At 37.3% G+C, this 14,689-nt stretch overlaps 1 protein-coding gene and 1 pseudogene across 1 annotated transcript in view; both read left to right on the top strand.

The window, feature by feature from the left end:
• Positions 1-14,689, top strand: part of LOC116463171 (regulator of G-protein signaling 17) — a 120,530-nt gene that overhangs the window by 68,052 nt on the left and 37,789 nt on the right. The gene's annotated exons all lie outside the window — the stretch shown is intronic.
• LOC116463201 (U2 spliceosomal RNA) lies at positions 5,344-5,505 on the top strand (annotated as a pseudogene).

Raw genomic sequence — 14,689 nt, forward strand, 5'->3', positions numbered from 1 at the left:
TTTTATTTTAGAATGGCACAGTGAACGTAATAGGGCCATTCTAAAGGTTCTTGTTGTCACCATGCAGTATTTCTGACAAAAGCTGCTCTAACTGTAATGCATTTTTGTCCCCATTAAGACGTTCACCCCAAGCTAATGCTGCTGTTCTAAAATAAAACAAAGCCTGAATAAGTCAGGTAAAAATTGGATTTTTAAAAGCATTACTTTGTCCATATTTGTCTTCCAGTCTTTCTAAAATTTCTAAGCAATTGAATGACTTTCCACTTCATTTTAACTGTACACATCTGGCCTCTGTTAGAGAACCTAAGTGCTCACCTACACTAGAAAGATGCCTTCTCATTCTCCTTTTTTCACTCATTTAACATACATTTACTGAACTCACTGGTTCTCAAGGTTATTCATGATGCTTCTTATCACACGGCATTCTCAAAATACTAGCATCAAAATAATTTTTAAATGGTTGTTCTAGATGAAATACTGGGTTCAGAATTTCATAATGGGTTTTTAATTATCCCTGCAAGGGTGATAGATTTATTGTGTATTTGGAATTCCAAAGTACACAAACATTAGTAGGCACCGACATTTTAAGAAAAAAAAAAAGTGCGATAAACCTTATTAGAGCCATTTCTCCTGATTAGATTTTTTTTTCCTCTCTGAGCAAAATAGAACAATGGCTCCAGCTCACAAAATATCAGTACTTGGTTGGAACTTAATTGAAACTCGTATTATTTTTTCTTGTGCACCAAGAATACTAAGATGAATCACCCAGCTTCTGCCCTCAAAGAGCTCAGAGCCTTGTAGGAAAAACCTACAAATGGCAAAACTCTAAGTCAGTAGGGAATTACAGGCCAAAGAAGATGGAGCAGTGCTGGGCACCTTCCCAAAGGCCAGGAAGGTCTGCAAAGATTTTCTGGGGGAAGTGCCTCTGCCAGGTGCTGGTAAGACCAAAAAGGGTGAGACTGTTTAGGATGTCCGAGTCCAGTGAGAGAAGCCAGCTTGTACATAAATACAACTCAAAGTGGCAGGTGCGCAGTACTATGTGTGAACACTGAGAGGGCCTATTTCTGCCCAAAGAGCAGAAGGAGAGGGTGAAACACAGAATAGACGTTCAACAAGCCCTTAATCTTTTCTCTCACTTGGGGCTTCACTAGGACACTCTGTGTCCTTCTAACTCTGAGAAACAGACTTCCCCTACACACCAATCACAATGCCTAGTAGGTCAGACCTTCAGGGTCACAACTCAGTGTGGCCTGAGCCAGTGCTTCCCAGGTCTCAATGCCTATATTACTCACTTGACCTGTAACTCTGTATTCGTTGATACTGTTAACATGCAGATTCAGGCACAGGAAGTCTCAGGTGGGGCTTGAGATCCTCATTTCTAACAACCTCCCAGATGGTGGAATGCTGCCTGCTGGTCCAGGAACTACATTTTGAATAGCAAAGACCCAAATTTTGACTTGTGTTAAAATTGTTATTTGGTAATTACCAAATAAATCTATCACCCTTGCAATGATATTTAAAAACCCATTATGAAATTCTGAAGAAATATCATCAGCTTTTTATTGTAAATATGGAAACAGAAGTTGGTCCAGGAGTAATAATAACATTAGGAACAATTGTTATAGTTGGGATTACAAATTATCGAGTGCTTTTCACTTGGCTCCTTGTTACAGTTGTTAGTAAAAACTAGCAGTAAGTAAGGTTTCTTTTATTCCTTACAATTACTGAGTGAAGTGAATATTTTCCTATTTTGCAAACAAAGGCAGAGGTTAAGTGACTAATTCAATGCCACACAGCCAGTACAAGGCAGAACTTTGTGATTCAATTCCAGATCTCTCTTACTCCAGAGCCAATACCCCCTAAAGGGCATAGTCAAAAGAAGCAAATAGAAAGTTGATAGAAGTGCAGAATAATAAGAGTAAAAACTGTGATGGCCTGTAGCATAGAAATGGCTTAACCTTCTGGGGACGAAGACTAGCAGCTGAGCTACACAAGGTGCCCCTGTCAAAAGCTCTGTCGAATAATGCTTTTAAATGCGACCAATAGATATACATGATCCAAAACAAGAAGGCAGCTGGTGCTAATCTGATTCAGTACTTTAATAGGGGAAAGCACCGGAGCAACTATTTTATAGTCTTTTTATATATTTATATATAACTATGTATATATAAATATTATGAACATGAAGAGAGAATTACTGACTCACCATCAAGTGACATTTCAGTGAAGGTTATATATCAAGTAGGAAAAGAAATTACATGGATATATTCACTGATGGAGCCAGATTCTGACCACCCAAAGTAAGGATCAGACCATATTCTTACCAATTATTCACTCTGAATGCACAAATAATTTATTTCTTGAATTTCTGATCATTTTAATATAATCATAAACATGGTGATTTTGAAAAAAAAAAAAAGCACTAACGAGTATACCATTCCAGGAGTAGTAGTATTACTCCAGGACAACTCTTTTTAGATAAATGGGTCATGAACTAAGAAGTGACATTGAAAGCTTGCTCAGTTGCATAGATATGTGCTGGCTTAGCTGAAGCAGGGTAGTTATCAGAAATTTTAAATTGAGAAGTGGGTTGCTTTTCCTCACAGGAAAAATTCGTCACAACTAAGAATAACTATCTGTACTTGGTGAATTGCTTCCTTGTCCACCCCAGTGCTAAAGTGGGCTTCACAAATTTGGCTTATTGAGCAGATAACTTTATGCGGCCCCACACTGAATCAACAACTACATGGTAAAACCGGATGCTTTCAACAACCATGACAAGACAGCAATGGTTATAATGAAGTTTGATTGTTGGATAAAGAGTTGATTGTGGGTACTATGAGTCACTTTAGACTCAGTTCATTTACATGTGATAAAAAGTACAGTGTCAATGGTGAAATAATAAACCAAACCATTAGTCTTTCTTCCTCACTGACTAAGCCTTTGTATAGAACCCTGAGACAGGAAGATCCCAGCCAATGGATACAAAAACTTTACATCCCACCATATAAGTGAAATGATCTCTCGGCAGGAAGATAATGATGAAAACCTTCAACATCTGTAGCACTGAAACATTGAACCACACTAACTTTTTGGCAACATTATGAACAACTCTCCTCAGTGTTACCTTGAAAGAGCTACCACATACTGAGCACTTACTGTAATTGCAAAGATTTGTTCCAAGTATTTATGTGTCAAATTCATTCAGCCCTTATAGCAGAATGGATGTACTTATGTGTTCTGTTATTATCAATTATTATCTGCCAATGAGGAAACAAGGATAAGAATAGGTAAAGTCAGGGGTTCCCAACCCCGGGCCATGGACAGGTATTGGTCTGTGGCCTGTTAGGAACTGGGATACATAGTAGGAAGCGAGCAGCAGGCCAGCGAGCTTTGCTACCTGAGCTCTGCCTCCCGTCAAATCAGCAGTGGTTTTAAATTCCCATAGGAACATGAATCCTATTGTGAACTGCACATGCGAGGGATCTAGGTTGCACATTCTTTATGAGAATGTAATGCCTGATGATCTGTTATTGTGTCCCAACACCCCCAGATGGGAGTGTCTAGTTGCAGGAAAACAAGCTCAAAGCTCCCACTGGCTCTACATTATGGTGAGTTGCATAATTATTTCATCATATATTACAATGTAATAATAATAGAAATAAAGTGCACAATAAAATGTAATGTGCTTGAATCATCCCAAAACCATCCCCCACCCCCATCCGTGGAAAATTTGTCTTCCATGAAACTGGTCCCTGGTGCCAAAAAAGTTGGGGACCGCTGGAGTAACTAACCAAAGGTCATCCAGTTGATAACAGAAGCAAGATTTGTACAGAGGCAGTCTGACTCTAGAGCTTGTTTACTCACCATATTGTAATACAGCTTGGGAGTGGTGATACAAGAGACTGCCCTGTTTATATTTGTAAGTTTAAGTCCTAAAAATTTGGTGACTTCAAGAGTGAGATGAGAACTAATTCCGATGTGTAGACTCATTTCTTTTCCAATTCAGCCTAATTTTCCAAAATTGATCTGACTGCAATGGCATCTTGACCATTAAGAAAGATGGAGGAGAATTCTTTTTCTTCCAAAGTTAAGAATATGAAGCTTTTATTTTTATATTTATATATAATATATATCAAAATACCCAGATGTTATGTGGATTTTAAAATAAAATGTAAGCGTATACATTGCAGCAGGTCATTCAGACTTAATTTTTCCCTTCCTCTGTGAGGGATACTTTGGGAAAGGATGAGGAGCACCATTCAAATTTGACACTGTGCTTTAGGGCTGTGAGAATTGTATGTGAAACTTCCAAATCTCTGCCTTGGGAAAATAGATATTTTTAATAGTCAGAGAAATCTGTCATATTCATCATCCTCAATAATTAATATTTATTTTGCATCTACAATAGAGAACACTGGGATTCCAGGAAAACACACACACACACACACACACACACACAGCCCTTCCTTTTAAGAGTTTTTCAATCCTATTGGAAAACAGTATCTAAACAAAAGGGTGAAGAATATTAGTCAATGTGCAAAGACTGACAATATAATCTGTAAGAATGTACAAATTGATAGAAATAGGGATTCATCATCTCACTCCCAGCTGTATTTTGAAGAGAGCAGTTAGGTTAGGCAGCCCATTTCAGGAATAGTAACCTCAGAACCAAGAGAGATTTTCTGTCTAATCATCTATGTAAATTTGAGGCCCCTTTAAATCAACCTCTTTCAAGGACTTGTTCACCAGTAACTTAAATACTCAAGAATGCTTGGCTTGAGGCTCTTCTTAACAGGTGAATTAAGATCTTATCTGAGTATCAGGCAGACTTTCCATATATGGAATAAAGAGCCTTTCTATTCCTTCTATTCGTCAATCCATGTTCTAACCTTTGGGATCTTACAAGTGAATGCATATCCTCCTATCCTCTTCTACATGGCATCACTTCAGTGATTAGAAAATTATGATTCTGATTATCTTTCTCTTCTTTAGAGGAAACACCTTTGTTCTAAAACTAGTGTTCTTATGAGACGCTCATGAGTTTTTGTTAACTCTCCTCCTTTTAGTCTTCTGAACATGTTTCAATTTATTTCTTAAATTGTAGTGAGCAGAATTGAACATAACTGTTTAACCAGCCCAGAGAATATCTATTATATCTTGTTTTAGAAAATGTATTTCTGTTAATGCATTCTAAATTGCCATTGACTATTTTAACATCACACTGTTGGTTAATGCTGAATTTACTGTCCCGAATTTTTCATATGCTCCTGTTAAACCATGTTTCTGCCATCCTAGCCTTAACAGTGTTTTTAGACCCAAGTTCATATCCTTAAATTTATCATCGCTTCTCGGCCTTTTGGCTAAGATCAAGTGTAGCATATCCTTAAATTTATCCTTTTTACATTGTATTTTGTTTTATTTGGCCCATTGTTCAACCTGTGAGGTGGTTTTGATCATTGCACCTGACCCTGGGGAAGGGAAAGAAGTAACAGTGTAAAACTGTAGACAGCTAGAAGTTACAGCCGAATTTCCCCTCATTTCTTGGAAGATATAACTAATGCACGACAATGAAAAACCTTCTCTGATTAGTACACCTGATTTATGTGTGTTCCTTATTAATAAATTTGCCTAAGCTTTGAGGGGAAAACCATTATGCTGGGTCCGTTAGTATTTATTCCATACCAGCTTTCCCTGCACCTCACCATAAGGACTAGATGAAGTGTTTTTATAGGTGGCTGATAGGATGCCAGCTGCAAAACACTTTCCATCCTTGCTCAGCTCAAAAAAAAATCTGAAGTCCCAGTTTTGTGCACAGGTATGTCCTTCTTTGCAAAGGAGAGACCAGTTTCTCCTGCCTTGTTCTTCTCCACCATGTGAAGTCAAATGGGTTTTTGACACTTCCTCCATAGGGAGGTAGGGATGACAAAAAAGAATTGACCTCCACATATTCAAAAATATTTGAGAGTTTCAGTCCATAGTTATGCTTCATTTTACATAACTTTTCATTTTTTAACTTATAAGATTAAGAAAATGTGTTTGGCTTAAAAAATTAGAATTGGTGAACTCAAAGGAAAAAAAAATAGCAGACAGATTTTTCCCTTCTGTATTTACTGATAAACCCACACCAATCCCCTCAGCACCAGTTTGCAGTGGTGCACAGGAAGTAGAAGCAAATAGGGGTTCCAGGATGTGATCACCTGAGGGCATGCAGCAATTTTCCATGCTTACTTACCAGGGACAGGGATTTGGGAAGGACCTTCCTAGGCACTGTCACTAAGCAGCTCTCTGAGATAGTGCGTCTTCCGCCTGCTCTGTGTGTCTAATTATTCAGACGCCCCAGCTATGTAGCAAAATATTATACCTCATTGCTTGCTGGGCGGTCCAGAAGTTTAGACTGGAAATACAGATGAGATGCTGAACTGCTGGTATTCAGGGACTTAGAGAATTCTCTCTCAGTCAGAAAAATAGGAGTGATCTGTTCCAAATGGTATGGGAACTACACAAATGAAATCAATGAGTAGGAATTTGTTTCCAGAAGGAAGATGATTATGGGACAACATACACAATTACTTCAGAAGAGCACAAATAAAGCGTTTGCCTGTGATGTTTTTTTTTAAGCCCGCTGAAAGACATAGAAAAGAGTGAAAGTCTTGCAAATCTTTTTATTTATTTATTTATTTATTTATTTGAGATGAAGTCATGCACTGTTGCCCAGGCTGGAGTGCAGTGGTGCGATCTCGGCTCACTGCAACCTCCACCCTCTGAGTTCAAGCAATTCTCCTGCCTCAACCTCCCAAGTAGCTGGGGTCACAGGCTCCCGCCACCATGCCTGGCTAATTTTTGTATTTTTAGTAGAGACGGGGTTTCACCATGTATGGTCAGGCTGGTCTTGAACTCCTGACCTCAAGTGATCTGCTCATCTCAACCTCCCAAAGTGCAGGATTTCAGGCATGAGCCACCATGCCCTGACTCGGTCTTGCAAATCTAACAAATAATATTTGAAACCCTCTACAGTGATTTCAAACCACAACAATCTCAGAGATTTCTTGAATAAATGGATATCCAAGATGGCATTTACCTCTGAATGTTTCAATATTGAGTATTTAACAGTGAGAAAATTAAGGTATTCAATTCTCAAGAAAGTTTTTGAGTCTTTCTGTAAATTTTCAGGATATAAACAAGAAATTCCTGCCTGGTATAAAGCTATATATATATATGATGTGTGTGTGTGTGTGTGTGTGAAAAAGAAAAGAAAATATAGATAAGTATAAAAGATAATAAAATAAAATAAATACTCCCATACCCAAAACTCTATTTTTCTTTCTTTCTTTTTCTTTTTTCTTTTCTTTTTTTTCTTTTTCTTTTTTGAGACAGGTTCTTGCTTTGTCACCCAGGCTAGAGTACGTGATGCAATCCTAGGTCACTGCAGCCTCGAACACCTGGGTTCAAGCAATCCTCCTACCTCAGTTTCCCAAGTAGCAAGTACCTAGGACTACATATGTATGCCACCATGCCTGGTTAAATTTTTTATTTTCTGTAAAGATGGAGTTTCACTGTGTTACCAAGCTGGTCTCAAACTCTTGGCCTCAAGTGGTCCTCCCAAAGGGCTGGAATTACAGATATGAGCCACTGTGCTCTGCCTCAATACCAAATTTATGTAACTATAAATATTTTGATTTTTCTTCAGATCTTTTTTAAAGAAATGATTAAAGTTGAAATTCTTTCTTTTGCAATCACACCCTGATCGTTATCTCCCCAAACACCCAGTAATGGATCCAGTCCATGCTCTGTAACTGCGTATGTTACACATATTCTCCAGAAAAGATATGTATTATTGTTTGTTTTGTATGCTTATGAAAATTATGTTGATACTGTATTTAATATTTTAAAGCTTTTTTTATTCAACATTGTTTTGTGATTGCCTCAAGTTGATTCATATAGATCTAAGTTACTCATTTTAAGAGCTGTTTTATATATTAACATATAACAATATCACCATTTTAAAATTCATTCCTGGAAAAATGAGAATATTGGTTGTGTCTTAGCTCAGGATGCTATAACAAAATGCCATAAGCTGGATAACTTAACAACAGAAATTTATTTATCACAGTATTTCTCTGAAAGTTGAAAGTCTGAGATCAAGGTGCCAGTATGGTTGGGTTCTGGTGAGGGCCCTCTTTTAGGTTGCAGACTACTGGCATCTCATTTTATCCTCACAGGGTGGAAAGAGAGCAGGAGAGTAATCTGGGGGTCCCTTTTTTAAGGGCACTAATCTCATTCATGAGGCCTCCACCGTCACTGTCTAATGACCCTGTCCATAGGCCCCACCTCTTAATATCACCCTGAGATTAGATTTCAACATATGTGTTTGAGGAGGACACAGACATTCAGTATTTAACATTCTGCTCCTGGCCCTCCACAATTCATGTCTTCACATGCAGAATACATTATTTCCATCCCAGTAGCCTCAAAAGTCTTAACTTGTTCAAGCATTGGTTCTCAAGTCTAAAGTCCAAAGTCTTATCTAACTATCATCTAAATCAGATATGAGTGATTCTCAAGGTATCATTCATTCAGAGACAGAACTCCTCTCCAGCTATGAACATGTAAAACCAAATATTAGGTTGATGCAAAAGTAATTGTGATTTTTGCCACTTTTAATGGCAAAAAAAACCACAATTACTTTTGCACCAACCTAATAAGTTATGTGCTTTCAAACTATAGTAGAGGGACAGACGTAGAATAGATATTCCCATTTCAGAAGCAAAGGAATAGGAAAGAAGAAAAGAGTGACAGCTTTTAAGTCCCAAACCTAGCAAGTCAAACTCCATATCTCAGGGCTGGAGAATAATCCTCTGTGCTTGATGCCATACACTCCAGGCCTACTGGGGCAGAGGTCCCATTTTCCAGACCCGTAGAGTTGAGATATTGCTCTGCACCTCTGCCAAATTGGGGTCTCAGTCCCAGGGTTCTGCTGGGCAGGCACCAAACCTCCACAGCTCCTCCCAGTCCTACCCCCATGCCTTTGATTGGAGGTAATCTAACTTGTTGAAAATTAGGCAATTCTTCCTCCACCCTTTGCAACATAGGATGAAGCCCTTACGATCTCTGAATCACTTTTTTGTGGTCATTCTTCCCTTGTCTTGAAGAATAGATCATGTTTGCAGCTGAAAAGTTTTATGGTCTTCCCTGTAAAATCCAAAAAATCTGACATTTCTTCATTCCTTCCCATATCCTTCCCATTGAGTTCAAACTGGCAGTTTTCCTGCTGAGGTAGCTAATTCAGTCCATGCTTCACACCATACTAATCTCCTTATCAAATGGTGGCTTGGTAATACTTTCAGTGTTCTCTTTTAAACATGCTTTCTCATTTTGTGCAATATGGATTGGCTGAGAATTTTCCAAGCTCGTTAAGTTCTAGTTTCTTGTTGTTTGATAAGTCCCTCTTCACATCATTTCTCTTTTCTCACATTTTACTGAACAGTCAGGTGGAACAAAGCCGTGCCTTCAACACTTTGCTGAGAAATATCCTCAGCTAAATAGCCAACTTCATTGCTCATAAGTCCCAACTTCCACAAAACACTAATAATATGAACACAGTTCAGCCAAGTTGTTTGCTGCTTAATAACAAGGGCTGCCTGTTCTCCATTGCACAAGATGGAGAAAAGGACAGTGAAATTTACAGTGTTAATGAGGATAATAACATGTTTTTACTTCAATCTGAGAATTCATCAAAATGGCCTTTACTATCCATATTTCTACTAACATTCTGTCCATGATTACGTATGTATTCTTTAAGAAGATGGAAGCCTTCGCTACAGCTCTTCTCTTCCCTTTCTGAGCCCTAACCAAATCACCCTTAAAAATCCCTTCATGACAATCTTGGCTTCTTCTAGATGTACTTCACAACTCTTGGTTAGTTCCAAAGCTGCTTTCACATTGTTAGGTATTCGTTATAGCAGCACTCCACTTCTCAGTACCAATTTCTGTCTTAGTTTGGGCTGCTATAATAAAATACCGTATGTAGGGTGGCTTATCAATAACAGACATTTATTTCTCACAGTTCTGGAGGCTGGAAAGTTCAAGATCAAGGTGATGGCCTATTTGGTGTCTAGTGAGGGCCTGCTGCCTGATTTTAGATGACTATCTTCTTTCCATGCCCTTACATGGGGAGAAGAAGAACCAACTCTCTGTCCTCTTCCTATAAGAGCACTAATCCCATTCATGAAGCCTCTGCTCTTGTGACCTAATTACCTCTGAAAGGCCCCACCTCCAAATATCATTACATTTGGCCCCGTCTCCAAATATCACTACATTTGGGATTAAATTTCAACATACAAATTTGAGGGGGACATAAACATTCAGTCCATAACAGGTTGTTTCCAATTTAAGGTGTTAAATATACTATAATTAGTGTCTTCATATACAGGTTTGAGTTTCTCCAGTGTATAAACATAAAAATGGAGTTTGTCATAGGTTATGTGTATTGTGAACTACGTGTAGTCAATATTGTTCTTCAAAGTGATTTCTCAATGTATATTCCTACCATTAGTGTGAGGAGTTTTTAATTTACCCAAGTACTTTTCCAAAATTGATATCGTATGACTTTTTAACTGTGGAAAATTTGGATGTGGAATACTTTTTTATCCACATTTCTCTGATTAATAGTTCTGAGCATCTATTCATTTAATTTGGAGTATTTATATTTTCCTCTTTTATGAACTGCCTGCAAATTTGTTTGCCAATTTTTCTATTAGGTGTTTATGTTGTTAAATTGCAATCTGTTACTTATTATTATGGATAATATTCCTTTGTATCTTCCAGTATGATTCTCTATTTTTCTTTTATTTATGGTTTCCTTATTTGCTCAAAAGTTATTAATAAATTAAACTATATAAAAAAAGCTTTTCCTTTTGAGCTTGATCTTATAGTAAGAAATCCTTTCTGCTCTGAAGCTATAGTCTACATTTTTATGACGGTTTTAGAATTTGTAACATCTATTTTTTTATTCATTTTTTGAGTTTATTTTTGCATGTATTATCACTTGGAGGTGTAATTTTTTATATGTTTAAGTGCAAATATCTCAGCACCATTTTTGAGTAGTCTGTCATTCCTGAATGATAAAGATGCATACTCTAATTTAAGCCAGGATTGCATAAATGCCTGAATGTTACTCAGCTCTCTGAGAGTTTTATTATTTTGATCTATATATCTGTTCCCATGCCATTGCCTAATTATTATGACTTCTATATTATTGATAGAACAAACACCCCCCCTTATTTTTATTTTCAGACATGTCTTGGTTATACTTTGCCCTTCAGTTTTCCATATAAGTTTTAGAATTCATTTGTTAAGTTCCATGAATGATTGAATTAGAATTTTTACTGCAATCACATTGAATTTATTTATTTATTTATTTATTTATTATCTTGAGAAAGAGTCTCCCTCTGTCACCCAGGCTGGAGTGCAGTATTGTGATCTTGGCTCACTGCAAGCTCCACCTCCTGGGTTCACACCATTCTCCTGTCTCAGCCTCCCGAGTAGCTGAGACTACAGGTGCCCGCCACCACGCCCGGCTAATTTTTTGTATTTTTAGTAGAGACGGGGTTTCACCATGTTAGCCAGGATAGTCTCGATCTCCTGACCTCATGATCTGCCTGCCTCGGCCTCCCAAAGTGCTGAGATTACAGGTGTGAGCCACTGCACCCGGCCTTGAATTTATAAAATAATTGAGGACAATTAAGATTTTGGTCTTCCCACTTGAGAAAATAACCTAACTCTGTATTCAGGTCTTATTTTATGTTTTTTGATAAAGTTTTGTAGTATTTCTATAAAGTGCTTATACAATTTTTGTTATAAATATTAACAGTTACTGTTTTGGTTTTGCTATTGATTTGAACTATGCCTTTGTTTCTTTTATATATTCAAATTCGTTGTTGCTAGTGTATTAGAAGTATATGATATTTTAAAGCTTAAACTGGCATCCCTCTTGAACTGCCTCTAATACTTATCTGCCAAATCTCTTGGAGTTTTATGTTGATAACCATATCATTTGTAAATAGTAAAATTTGTATTTTCTTTTCCAATTTTTATTTATTTTTTCTAATTTTGTTACATTGGCTGCAAAATAAAAAATTTTGAATGTTGGGTATATAGACTTTATTGTTTTCTTCTTATCATTAATAGGAATGCTGTAAAATTCACCATTCTACAAATATTTGTGTACCTAGTATGTGCCAAGCATTGTTACAACAGTGAACAAAACAGACAAAAGTGTCTACCTTCATCAAATTTATTGGCTACTTGGTTAGACAAACAAACAGGTAAAACTTGTAGTATGACTAGTGATGATACATTATATGGAGACAAGTTAAACAGGAAAGGGTAAAAGATCATACTGGGGATGGGGTGAGGGAGTTCATTTTTAAATAAGATGGTCATGAAGGCTTCAAGGAGAATGTAACATTTCAGTAAATACTTGAAGGAGTGAAACCCCAAGTGTGGAACAAATGCAAAGGTCTTGACACGTAATTGTACCAAGCATGGCTGAGGAGCAGCAAGGAGGCCGTTGTGATTGAAACAGAACAAGAGGCAGAGAAAAGGAGATACATTCAGGGGAGTAACAAAAAAGCAGACTGTAAGAACTTCATTCTGAATAAGATGGTAAGCCACTGGAAGTTTTGGATTGGATTTGAATGGAAGAGTCTTTCCTGAAATTATCTGACTTAGGTTTGAAAAGCTCATACTGGCTGCTGTCTTGAGAATAGAATAAAATGGAATTGTAATAGAGGGAGATAGGAGGTGGTAGAAACAGAAGATGGGTAGCGGATACCAGTTAAGAAGTCTCACATTTGCTGATCTGCTGATGTGACATTCAGATGAAATAGAGGAGTCAAGGATGAGTCCAGGATTTTTTGGTGTGAAAAATGAGAAGGATGAGGCTTTTCATTCAGTAAAATTGGAGAAACTGTGGGAAGAACATGTTTTTGGGAAAAGATAATGAGGGCAGACTAGAGCATGTTAAGTTTGAGAAAGCCAAGTGAAGATATTGAGTAGGTAGTTGGATATATGCATCCTGAATTCAGGAAAATTATCTTCACTGGGCATGTAAATTTGAGGATTTTGTACAGAAAGCTGGTAGACCCAAAAAAGTCTCAATGAGTTCATCAAAGAAGTGATAGAGAAGAAAGACAGAACATTGTGGCCATTCAAAATTTGGAAGCGAGGAAGATGAAAAAGAAACAAGAAAATAGACTGCAAAGAAGTGATGAGAAAGCAGACAGGTGAGTGTGGTGCCCAGGAGGCAAGAGAAGAAAGTATTTCAAAGAGGGTGGAGTTAAAATAGTCAGTTTGGACTACTATAGACAAAGCATCATAGTTGGGTAGCTTAAAAACTACGTAAATTTGTTTTTCACAGTTTTGGTGGCTGGGAAGTATAAGATCAAGGTGGTGGCCTATTTGGTGTCTGGTGAGGGCCTGCTTCCTGGTTGGAGAAGATTGTCTTTCTGTATCCTCACATGGTGGGAAAAAGCAATCCAGTTCCCTGGCCTCTTCTTATAAGGGCACTAATCCCATTCATGAGAGTTCAGCTATCATGAGCTAATTACCTCCCAAAGGCCCCAGCTTTTATTACCATCACAATTGGGGTTTGGACTTCAACAAATAGATTTTGGAAGGGCAAATTCTGTCCATTGTAGTGTAAAATGCTGTTGGCCCAGAAGGAGATGGCAAAATAACTCTTGGACTTAATAACATGGGGACATTGAGATGTCTACAAAATCTTTTTCATTAGAGGGTTAGGTCAGCCCACCCATTTTTGTAATTGATGTAGTCTTAAATTTAATTATTGACTGTATCTAAACAGAGAAATGTAGACTTTTATTTTAGCCAGGTCATTAAGTTCAGCATCCTATTTTACCAGTTTCAGTTCTTGTTTCTTGTATTCTACCCCTTCCCTCTAATTTTGTTTTCTTCTGACTGAAGTAGGTTCCAGCAAATATTTGAGTAATCAACTCAGTGAGTTTATCAGAAATGATCTTCACTCTCGAATTTTTGTTTAGCTGCATATAAAATTGTAGGATGATTATTATCCCTCAGCACTTGGAACACATAACTCCATTGCCCACCATCTTCAGCATCTACTATTGCTCATGGAAAGTCCACTGGCAAGCAAAGGGTTACTTGTGTGTGGGTAATTCAGCTTTTGTCTTTTATCTTCTAGATGTGTTTTTACTATTTTAAGTGTAGATTTATTTTTATTTTTATTCATCCTACTCAGCATGTGGTATACTCCTATATGTGAGGCTTTGTTCTGTTTTGTTTTCTTCCAATTCTAGGGAGTTCTTGGCCAATTTTCCTTAAAATATTATGACTTTGCTGACAATCCATTATTTCTCCCCTTATGAAGAAAGTCTTGTTGGGTATATAGTGGGGCCTTTCAATGTTACTGGTCTGCTTATCTCAATTCTCCTTTCATGTTTTAGCTTTCCATCGCTCTTTGCTGAATTCTGAGTATATTCCTTGGCACCATCTTTGGGATTGTTTGGGAAAGAAATGATTATGTGTAAATCTTTTAATAGCTATTTGTGTTTGTTTTTACATTCCCATTATGTCTTTTCTTATTTCATATTTGCCAATTTTTGTTTTATAATTTATTTTATTTTATTATTTATTTTAATTGACAAAT

Source organism: Hylobates moloch, unplaced genomic scaffold (genome assembly GCF_009828535.3).
Source record: "Hylobates moloch isolate HMO894 unplaced genomic scaffold, HMol_V3 SCAFFOLD_28, whole genome shotgun sequence".
NCBI lineage: Eukaryota > Metazoa > Chordata > Mammalia > Primates > Hylobatidae > Hylobates > Hylobates moloch.